We start from the raw sequence: 12,364 nt of genomic DNA, 5'->3' as shown, positions 1-12,364 counted from the left end.
TGTACGGCTGTCAGTATTTTTACTGTAGGTGCAAAACGCATTTCAGTACTAGTGTAAGAGTGATCTTTGTGTAGTTGGTACAGTCCTACCTTCATTGAACCTGACAGATGTGTCCTGGTGCCCCAGCGATGATGCAGATCACCACATTTGATGTGTTTTCACATGTATGTGTTTTGAGGCTATCGGATCCGCTTGTACGGAACATGAAATGTGAGTGTTCTTCAGTCCAATGTGTATTGGAAAAGTTCGGACATATCAAGTAGTAGAACAGTTTAACTCGTTCTGCATAATCTGGAATGTATGCTCTGCCAAAATGTAGAAATCCCAGTATGGACTGTAGTCCTTTCAACATAGTTGGAGATTGAAGTAGCGCATGCTTCTCTAAGAAGTGTGCCGCAAGGCTTTTTGTCTTCACTTGGCTAGTCCTAGCCCAGAAAAAAGGACTTAGACGTAGGCAATTCTTGATTGTTTGTAGCCCATATGAGCAAACCCAAGAATTATGCGGTCCACTCTTGTCAAGGGTTCCACGAGGTCATCATCCATCAGATGTTGATATAATTCAACATTGAAGGGCAGCCTTCCACGTCCAGAATGTTGTCTATGTGGGTATAAAACATAATCTATCACCCACATGTTTATTTGCACCTGCCCTGCAGCTCCAGCACACAGAAGTTTCTTAAACCATTGTTTTTAAAACTCCACATCTGTACCTGCAGGCAAGTGGTCATCACTTGGCTGAGTGGAACGTCAATAAACCAAGCCTGTCAGGGAATAAGAATCATCTTGGTGATACACGGAACTGGGGTTGGTGACCAGGTTATTTCCTCAATCCCCCTAAATATAACTAGGACTATTTGCACTACGCACAGGCACTTCTAGAGCGAGGTAAAATAACAAGAAAAAGAAACTGTAAGATTATGCCTCAAGCACAAAGCCCTCAACAACCTAGAACCTGCCTACTTCAACTATCGACTAAACTTCCACCAACCCGGGAGACACCTGCGCCCTCACACACTCCCCCGCATCCATTCCAGCCATGGCTGCTCTTTTCCCTACATCGCTGCCAAGACCTGAAATGGCTTTCCCCTCCAGCTCCATACAGCCCACTTGCTGGCAGACTTCAGAAAGAGACTCAAGACATGGCTCTTCAACTGAGACAGCGTCCAAATATCCCTAGGGATGACAGTATTGCGCTTACAAATACAATTTGTCCATAAAACACCCAGCTATTCACCATTTCCAAGTGTAAAGCTATAACTAAGTCTAGATTTACATGTTGCCACCCCTGAAGCAGGGAGTGCCGTCAGTAAAAGGGAAACAATCTTAACAACGCAGTCATTACATCGCAGTACACTTACAACAGTCATATCGCAACATCCATTACAACACATGTCTTTACAACGCAGGCATTACAACACATACCATTACAAGGCATTACACTACATTGCATGTCACCACTACAACGCAGGCATTACAGCGCATACCCTAACACTTACCCCCCTGGAGTTAGAATAGTAATTTTTACCCCAAACTATCCAATAGTTACCTTGGATGAAATGTAATGATATGTGTTGTAATGGTATGCGTTGTAAAGGTAGTATGTAATGGAATGCATTGTAAAGGTAGTTTTTTAAAATGCGATGTAGTTAATGTGATGTAATGGAATGCATTGTAGAGGATGTTGCGATATAAAAACTGCGTTGTAAGTGCATGCGTTGTAACGTAATACATTCTAAAAAATAACGTATATGACCACAAAGATTTTACTAGTAGTGACTTTATGACTTCTATTTTACGTTCCACATTCTTGAAGGCCTTCCCTATAAGGGTGGGATCTCCTTGTTGTAAAGTTAAGGGAAATTTATAAAAATAAGATAAAGTAAACATTTTATTATGTTAATGTAAATTACCATTAAAAAAGTGCTTTATTTTTTTAGGATTATTTAGAAAACAACCCACCTAAAGTAAGTGTATAAATACACACATGCACACATATATATATTCACTGAAAAAAACATAGGTTATAGACCATATATAGTTAGGAATTAGCATTTACAAAACCTTGAAAATTCACTGGAAAAACCATAGGTTATAGACCATATATAGTTAGGAATTAGCATTTAAAAAACCTTATTTTACTCACACAAAACCATTGAAATTCCATATATAGTTAGTTGTACTAACTATATAAATCGCGCACCCGCAATCCACTGCTGATGATGTCACATATTACATCATTCATGACATGGTCAGTGACATCACTGATGACATCACTGATGACATCTCAAATGACATCACTGATGACATCACTGATGACATCACTGATGACATCACTGATGATAACATCCAGTGACTGTATGTTTCTGTAAAGTTAAAATATGTCTTATATATTGAAGAATGAGTGGATGTATAAGTGTCTGGATGATGTATTTAGTAGGTGCATGACTGACTGTATAAGTGAGGGATTAAATGTGTCTCACTGAGTGCATGGGTTAGTGACTAAACTGTTTTAAATTGTGCACCATTATGTCTGTTGTTTTGTAATCTGATGCAATTGTTGATCATTAGCTATATAACTAACTATATGGGTTATTGATTAGTTGGCCAAGTATTTGTATGGGAGACTGAGTGTGTGTGTGGGTGTCTGGGAGGTGAATGACTCTGTGCATAGATGTGTGAGCAGTTGATTCACTAGATGTATGGCTTCAAAAGTGCATGTGGAAACAGCTGTATGGGCGGTTTACTGTGTGCATGAGTGTATTGGTGAGTGAATGGATATCTCAGTGCTACATGTCAAAGTAAGTACATATGTAAAACACAGTACATGTGGTAGTTGACATATATAAATAACTGTGCATAAGAGCCAGTGAATGTGTGAGTGGCTGTATGGATTATTGTGAACTTGTATCAGGGATTGTATAACAGAGTAAATATGTGTTATTATATGTTTCAATAAGTAAGGTGTGTTTAACTATATAGTTGAGGAAATGGAGGTGTGATTGATTCTTTGCAAGGCTGTGAGTGTCTGTTTACACTGAGTGTATCTAAGGTTATATTAGAGTCTGAAGAGGTTCATCGTATCATCACATGAATGATGTCATGAGTAATGTCAAATGAGATGTCATCAGTGATGTCATCAGTGATGTCATTTGAGATGTCATCAGTGATGTCATCAGTGATGTCACTGACCATGTCATGAATGATGTAATATGTGACATCATCAGCAGTGGATTGCGGGTGCGCGATATATATAGTTAGTACAACTAACTATATATGGAATTTCAATGGTTTTGTGTGAGTAAAATAAGGTTTTTTAAATGCTAATTCCTAACTATATATGGTCTATAACCTATGGTTTTTTCAGTGAATTTTCAAGGTTTTGTAAATGCTAATTCCTAACTATATATGGTCTATAACCTATGGTTTTTTCAGTGAATTTCATTGGTTTTTTAAAAGCTAATATCTGTAGCTGTAAAATGTATTCTTCTTTACATCCAAACATATATTTTATATGTTTATTAATAATTTTTTTTTTAATACTTTTTTTTTGTAAGCTCCCGGGGCGCGGACAGGTGAACGCACGGGTAAGCGCAATCTTGCGGCGCGCCCCGGGGCGCGTACTAATACGCGTCCCGGAAGCGCTATTGCCTCGAACGAAAACAACATCGTGACGTATCGCGTAGCCGCCACGCCTTGCGTCATAAGACACGTATCGCGTAGCCGCGAGATGCGTCTTATGACGCACCGCGTAAGCGCACCCGGAAGCGCATACGATCGCGCAACGTAAGCGCCCCGATGCGCTTACGATACACGCCCGGGGCGCGTAGCGTAAGCGCGTCAAACCATGTGACTTTAAAATAACACTTTTCATTGGTTCAGAACTTTTTTTTTCCAAATTGTGTGAAACCCACCCATTTCTCTCACTATTGCTTTGTACTTGGAGAGAGCAAGAGCTGTTCTGTCTACTCTATCTCCTACTTTTCTGATCTCCAGCAATGGCTGCAAGAGAGTCATCCAGCAGTGATTCAGATGGATTTTTAGATGAGGACCCTCCTCAGCAAAAGAAAAAACCCATTTCATCTGGAAATTTTACGACATCCCTGAAGGACAGAAAAAAGTCAACGCTCCCAAAGTAACCTGCAAAATATGTGGGAGTAGTTTATCCAGAGGCAATCCTCTGAAAAAATATAGTTTTGGGAATGCTAATTTGATCAGGCATGTGAAAAGAAGACACCCTAACAACTTTGCCAGGGAGAGTGTCAGAGAGCTGGCACGGAATGTACCAACAGATGGCGGCAGCACCTCCACTGGTGGAGCAACACCTTCGGGACCACCCCGTGGAAGAATGGTCCCTAACATTCAGCCGGTGTTTGCAGGCATCAAATTTTTGTGCACGGAGTGTGACGAACTGCTCTGCTATGGGGAGCAGAGTGTTGAACTCATTGCCCTAAAGAAACAGCAACACCGCTGCTCTGCCAGTCCCTAAATTTTCAAATTTTTTTGCTCCTGTTGAGCAGTTTTGCAATCCCTGTTTTTGTTTTTCCCTTGACAAAAATCCCAAAAAAATATAAAATTGTTTTAAAAAGTCTAAAAAAAATAGAAAACAAAAACAAAAAAAAATATATAAAACAACAAAATCAAAAAAAAAGTTCTTTTCAGAACTACCTCCAATTTATAAAAAGAAGCTTTTTTTTTTTTTTTAAAAAGTCTGTCATTTTTAATCTCCATGGTACGCTCCCCCGTAAGCTCCCCGGTGCGCGTACCGGGCGCTCCCCCCCGCGAAAATCGTTTTTTTTTTTTTTCACCCGCGGGAGCCTTTTATGGCTCCCACATCAAAAGTAGGGGGTCAGGGGGGTGTACCCTGCCCCCTTTTGCTCATTTCCCCCCTTTGATTCTTGCCACCTCTTGTGTCTCAATCCCACCGAGACACAAGATGGCGGCCGCTGCGGACTGTTTCGAATGTTTACAGACACCCAAGAACCAATCAGCTTGCCGTGCGCAAGTCGCGTGGCGCGCCTGAAGCGCTCCCCGGTGCGCGTACCGGGCGCTCCCCCCCGCGAAAATCGTTTTTTTTTTTTTTTCACCCGCGGGAGCCTTTTATGGCTCCCACATCAAAAGTAGGGGGTCAGGGGGGTGTACCCTGCCCCCTTTTGCTCATTTCCCCCCTTTGATTCTTGCCACCTCTTGTGTCTCAATCCCACCGAGACACAAGATGGCGGCCGCTGCGGACTGTTTCGAATGTTTACAGACACCCAAGAACCAATCAGCTTGCCGTGCGCAAGTCGCGTGGCGCGCCTGAAGCGCTCCCCGGTGCGCGTACCGGGCGCTCCCCCCCGCGAAAATCGTTTTTTTTTTTTATTTTTTTTTCACCCGCGGGAGCCTTTTATGGCTCCCACATCAAAAGTAGGGGGTCAGGGGGGTGTACCCTGCCCCCTTTTGCTCATTTCCCCCCTTTGATTCTTGCCACCTCTTGTGTCTCAATCCCACCGAGACACAAGATGGCGGCCGCTGCGGACTGTTTCGAATGTTTACAGACACCCGAGAACCAATCAGCTTGCCGTGCGCAAGTCGCGTGGCGTGCCTGAAGCGCTCCCCGGTACGCGTACCGGGCGCGGCTCTAGATATATATCTTTTTTTAAACCTAATTTACTCAAAATTCACAGGACCACATATCTTGAGACCTAGCAAAGGCACATCGGGCAAACAATATCTACAATTTTGCCAAGTTTCGTGGAAATCCATTCAGCCGTTCGGGCTAAAAGTGAGGCCAACCGCCCTATGGAAAACTCAATGTTAAAAACACGTTTTGGGACCCCCCTTTTTTCTCGGCCCCCCCTTGACGAAACCCCCCCAAATTTTCGGGGGCTGCTCAGAAACAAAATGTTCCATTTTCCTGAAAATTTCAGCCAATTCCGTCCACAAACGCCAAAGTTATTAGACATAGAATTTTCAAAAATCCCATAGAGAAGAAATCCTAACTATATATACCTACTGGCGACCGCCAGTAGGTAATATATATATATATATATATATATATGTATATATTCACTGAAAAAACCATAGGTTTCAGGCCTTATATAGTTAGGAATTAGCATTTAAAAAACCTTTAAAATTCACTAAAAAAACTAAGTTTTAGGGGTGTTATAGTTAGCTGGACATTTCACTCACAAAACCATTGAAATTGCTCCTATATAGTTAGTTGTACTAATTATATTTCGCACACCCGCAATCCACTGCTGATGATGTCACATATTACATCATTCATGACATGGTCAGTGACATCACTGATGACATCTCAAATGACATCACTGATGACATCATCCAGTGAATGTGGTTTGATTCGTTATTTAAATATGCATTATATATATAGCAATTTGCATTGAAGAATGAGTGGATATATAAAAATAAATATTTGGATGGAGGATTTAGTAGCAGTGTAATTTACTGTTTACTTGACCAATTTATAGTGTCTCACTAAATATAGTGGATAGTGACTAAACTGTGTAAATATCTGTATCACTTTGTCAGTTGTTGTGTAAACTGGTTGCTAGCTATGTTAAAGTCTATATTAGTTATTGATTAGTTAACTGAATATTTGCATGGGAGAGTGAATGTGTGTGTCGTTCGGTGGGGGGGGGGGGTGACTGCCCAAAGATGTGTGAATAGTTGATTCACTAGATATATGAAGTTAAAACTACATGTTCTAACAGTTGTTTGGGTGAGTGAATATCTTTATGGGTGTGGTGATGAGCAAATATATTTCTCAATGGTACATGTCCAACAAACTAGAAAAATAAAAGGCAGTGTATGTGTCAGTTGTTGTATATAAATAAGTATACATAAGACTCAATGATTGTGTGAGTGACTGTATGGATAACTTTATACTTGTAATAATGATTTTATAATTCACTAAGTATGACTTACTATCTAAATGAATAGATGAAGTTGTGTTTGTATAAGTGTGTAGCTAGGTAAATATGTAAGTATGATCCATTGCATAAGTGAGTAGGATGACTTCATATGTGTGAATAGGATGTGTGCTGGTGTGTAATGTCGATTTAGGTGTACAAGTATTTTTGATAGTGTTCTATTGTTCATTGACCGCATGTATGAGTGAATATACAGGCAAGTGATTAGATGTGTGTATACATCTATGAATCACTGAGTGGGTTTTTAGATACTTGTATTGCTGTAACAATGGATTCAAATATGATACTCTGTATTTTACAAAGAGTGATGAAAGATTTTACTGGTGTATGAAAAGGTGTATGTGATTGTCACGTGGATGATGTCATCAGTGATGTCATTTGAGGTGTCATCAGTGATGTCACTGACCATTTCATGAATAATGTAATATGTGACATCAGCAGTGGATTGCGGGTGCGCGAAATATATTTAGTAGAAGCAATTTCAATGGTTTTGTATGAGTGAAATGTCCAGCTAACTATAACACCCCTAAAACTTATAGTTTTTTGAGGGAATTTTAAAGGTTTTTTTAAATGCTAATTCCTAACTATATAAGGCCTGAAACCTATGGTTTTTGCAGGGAATTTCAAATTTTTTTCATGCTAATTCCTAACTATATAAGGCCTGAAACCTATGGTTTTTTCAGTGAGTTTGCACGGTTTTTTAAATGCTAATTCCTAACTATATAAGGCCTGAAACCTATGTTTTGTTCAGTGAATTTCAAATGTTTTTTTAATGCTATTTCCTAACTATATAAGACCTGAAAGCCCACCAGGAATCTCCAGTATGCGCCAGGGGACTGCATTGCAGAGAGGTATAATGAAGCCACGACCCTTTTTACACCTCTCTGCAACGCAGCCCCCGTGCATGTTTGAAGAGGGGGAACTAATTCCCCTTGCATACTGGGGGCCCCTGGGGACAAACTAGCCCACCTTGAACCTCCAGTATGCACCAGGGGGCTGCCAGGTTTATTGAGGCTATGCCCCTTGTTACACCTCTCTGCAACGCAGCCCCCTGGCGCGTTTGCAGAGGGGGAACTAATTCCCCTTGCATACTGGGGGTCCCTGGGGGCCAACTAGCCCACCAGGAGCCTCCAGTATGTGCCAGGGGGCTGCAGTGCAGAGAGGTTTAATGAGGCCACACCCTTTTTACACCTCTCTGCAACGCAGCCCCCGTGCATGTTTGAAGAGGGGGGACCTAATTCCACTTGCATACTGGGGGTCCCTGGGGGCCAACTAGCCCACCTGGAACCTCCAGAATGCGCCAGGGGGCTGCATTGCACAGAGGTGTAATGAGGCTATGCCCCTTTTTACACCTCTCTGCAACGCAGGCCACTGGCACGTTTGCAGAGGGGGGGGACTAATTCCTCTTGCATACTGGGGGTCCCTGGGTCATAGCTGCCCAAACGCCGATATTCCGAACGATTGAAAATGACTTTTCTTGAGAAACATTTGGATTTAGATTATCATGTCCTATACTTTGGAATTTTTGAAAGGCTGACTTTGAGGATGCTATAAATTACTCAAGTCTGCCCGAATTGTGTGGGTAAAATTGATACCTAGGGCCAGATGTAGGTCGGTCGGTAACGGCCGAAAATCGGTATTTTCGGCCGTTACCGACCGGTATTACAGATTTGGCATGTAGGAGCACAATTTTACAGAATCTGTAAATTTACCGATTCAGTAAATTTACCGATTCTGTAAAATACCGAATCTGTATTTTTACCGATTCTGTAAATCTCAGATGTAGGTGGGACTCTTCTGAGTCCCAAAGGCCCTACAAATTCGGTATTTTAACACCCAATCCAATTGGGTGTTAAAATACCGAATTCAGGTGTGCATGCACATGTGTGCATGCACACCTAGCCATGTGACAGACAGACATGCCCTTAGGGCATGTCTGTGTGCCACATGGCGCACATGCCTATTTTTGGGGTGCCAGAGGGTGTCAAAGTGACACCCCCTGCACCCTTGCTAAAATCGGTATTTACCGATTCTGTAATTACAGAATCGGTATTGCCCATTGATTCCTATGGGCTTCACAGCCCATAGGAATCAATAGGAAATACCGATTCGGTATTTCCAGATTCGGTAAATACCGAATCTTAACGATTCGGTATTTACACATCTGGAAATACCTACATCTCCCCCTTCATATTTACCACTTCTTAAATACCGAATCGGTAAAATTCGGTATTTAAGAAGTGGTAAATAGGAATTACCTACATCGGGCCCCTAGTCACTTTGAATAAGAATGTACTTGCGTCTCGTCTAACATTTGGAAGAAATATCTAGTTATATGACAACAGGATACCGACATAACTTGAAGGACATAAGAACGCCCTGAAGAAGTTCTGTTGTACAGAACAAAACGCGTCGGCTGGCTGTGGTACATAAACTTAAGGAAAATAAAAGCATTTGAATATACACCAAGATTCAGCGCTTCAATAAGGACTCTAAGTGATATGATTTGATTGGACCTATTGTGCAAGTGGTGCTGTGCCAAACTTTGGAATATTCTCCACTACTCTCTACTACTTACTCTCTACTACTGTCTACTACTCACTCTCTACTACTCATTCTCTACTACTCATTCTCTACTACTCATTCTCTACTACTCTCTCTACTACTCACTATCTACTACTCTCTACTACTCACTCTCTGCTACTCACTCTCTACTACTCACTCTCTACTACTCACTCTCTACTACTCACTCTCTACTACTCACTCTCTACTACTACTCTACTATTCTCTCTCTCTGCTACTCACTCTCTACTACTCACTCTTTACTACTGTCTACTACTCTCTACTACTCACTCTCTATTACTCACTCTCTACCTCTCTACTTCTCTCTCTACTACTCTCTACCTCTACACCTCTCTACACGCACACATATACACATATATATATTCACTGAAAAAACCATAGGTTATAGACCATATATAGTTAGGAATTAGCATTTAAAAAACCTTATTTTACTCACACAAAACCATTGAAATTCCATATATAGTTAGTTGCACTAACTATATATCGCGCACCCGCAATCCACTGCTGATGATGTCACATATTACATCATTCATGACATGGTCAGTGACATCACTGATGACATCACTGATGACATCTCAAATGACATCACTGATGACATCACTGATGACATCTCAAATGACATCACTGATGACATCATCCAGTGACTGTGTGTTTCTGTAAAGTTTAAATATGTTTTACATATTGAAGAATGAGTAGATGTAGAAGTGTCTGGATGAAGGATTTAGTAGGTGCGTGACTGACTGTATGAGTGAGTGATTAAATGTGTCTCACTGAGTGCATGGGTTAGTGACTAAACTGTCTTAATTTGTGCATCATTATGTCTGTTGTTCTGTAAACTGCTGCATGTGTTGATCAGTAGCTATATGAGTAACTATATGGGTTATTGATTGATTGCCCAAGTATTTGTATGGGAGACTGAGTGTGTGTGTGGCTGGCTGGGAGGTGTGTGACTCTGTGCAGATCAATGTGTACTTGTATCAATGATTGTATAAGAGAGTAATTATGTGTTAGTATATGTTTCAAAATGTAAGGTGCTCTATGTTTAACTGTATAGATTAGAAAATGGAAGTGTGATTGATTCTTTACAGGACTGACTAGGTGTGTGAGTAACTCCATGGATGAGTGACAGAGTGTGAGAGTCTGTATAGGTGTATGAGTGCATATGATAGTGTTGTAAAGATGAGTGATTGTATGTATGAATGATTGTATGGGTAAATGAGTGAATTTGTGTGTAAACATAGGAATCACTGAGTGCGTATGTAGTAACTAGTATTGGTGTGTCAATGGTTTCAAAAATTATACTCTGTATTTAACACTGGGTGTAACAGAGGTTATATTAAAGTGTGAGGAGATGCATTGTATTGTCACATGAATGATATCATCAGTGATGTGGTCATTGATGTCAAATGAGATGTCATCAGTGATGTCATCAGTGATGTCATTTGAGATGTCATCAGTGATGTCATCAGTGATGTCACTGACCATGTCATGAATGATGTAATATGTGACATCATCAGCAGTGGATTGCGGGTGCGCGATATATAGTTAGTGCAACTAACTATATATGGAATTTCAATGGTTTTGTGTGAGTAAAATAAGGTTTTTTTAAATGCTAATTCCTAACTATATATGGTCTATAACCTATGGTTTTTTCAGTGAATTTTCAAGGTTTTGTAAATGCTAATTCCTAACTATATATGGTCTATAACCTATGGTTTTTTCAGTGAATTTTCAAGGTTTTGTAAATGCTAATTCCTAACTATATATGGTCTATAACCTATGGTTTTTTCAGTGAATTTCAATGGTTTTTTAATAGCAAATATCATAAGCTGTCGAATGTCAAGTACGTGGTAAGTAAAAACATTTTCGTGTTTATGCACACTGATCTGCTTTGAATGCTGCCCCCCACCCCTCATTTCTATTAGGAGTACTCTCTCTTTGCAGATAGTGAAGGGTAGTTAACGCAGCCCTTTGCCCCCTTTGTAATCCGTCGTGCCTGCTTCTCTCTCCATTTGATTGATTGTTCTCTTTGGTTCATTCTCTATTTACAAACAAGCACAGAGTCGCAATACTCTGTTTAGTCTTTGCAGATAGCGAAAAATCGTGTAAAAAAACAAAAGGAATCGAGCAAAATCAGTAGGCCACTAATGGGATCTCTTTTTGACCTCGCTAAAATAGAAACATTAGGAACAACCTGTTGAAAATAGCAATGCGTATGTATATAAGCGGCGTTCATTTGTGTTCACAGTACCCCTTGTTGATTGTTTCAATCGAGCATTGAATTGTTCGAAGTTAATTCTCTTAAGGATCTTCTCTACCTGCAAACGAGGAAGAATAGGAATATTCTCTCTCCCTTTGCAGATAGTGAAGGGTAGGTAACGCAAGCCTTTAACACGTCGTACCTATTTCATTCCTCATTGATTGATTGATTGTCCGAACATTGACTGTTTGGGAATTAGTTCTTTTTGGAGGTATTCCCTGTTTGCAAATAAACGTAGGAAAATCTTTGCAAGTAGTGAAAGGGTACGTAATGCGGACCGTTCTCCCCCGTTGTAATCTGTCATGCCTATCTACTCCCCACTGATTGATGCACCTTTTTCACCCGGACCATTTACTAGAGATACGTCATCTGGCCCGACCAGAGAGCACCCCTAGTGAAAAGGACATATGCAATAATAACGAAGTGATCACTGTATCCTGTTAACAGAAACTTTACCATGAAACAACCTGGAAAGAAAAAAATAGGAAAACGAAAATCAGTAGGCCACTGATGAACATGAACTTTTATTAAACAACGAACAAAGAAACGATAACATAACGTAATGGTAAAACCTATTAATGTCCTAGAAACA

This window comes from Lissotriton helveticus, chromosome 8 (assembly GCF_964261635.1).
Source record: "Lissotriton helveticus chromosome 8, aLisHel1.1, whole genome shotgun sequence".
In the NCBI taxonomy this organism is placed as follows: domain Eukaryota; kingdom Metazoa; phylum Chordata; class Amphibia; order Caudata; family Salamandridae; genus Lissotriton; species Lissotriton helveticus.
This window is presented reverse-complemented; position numbering follows the sequence as displayed.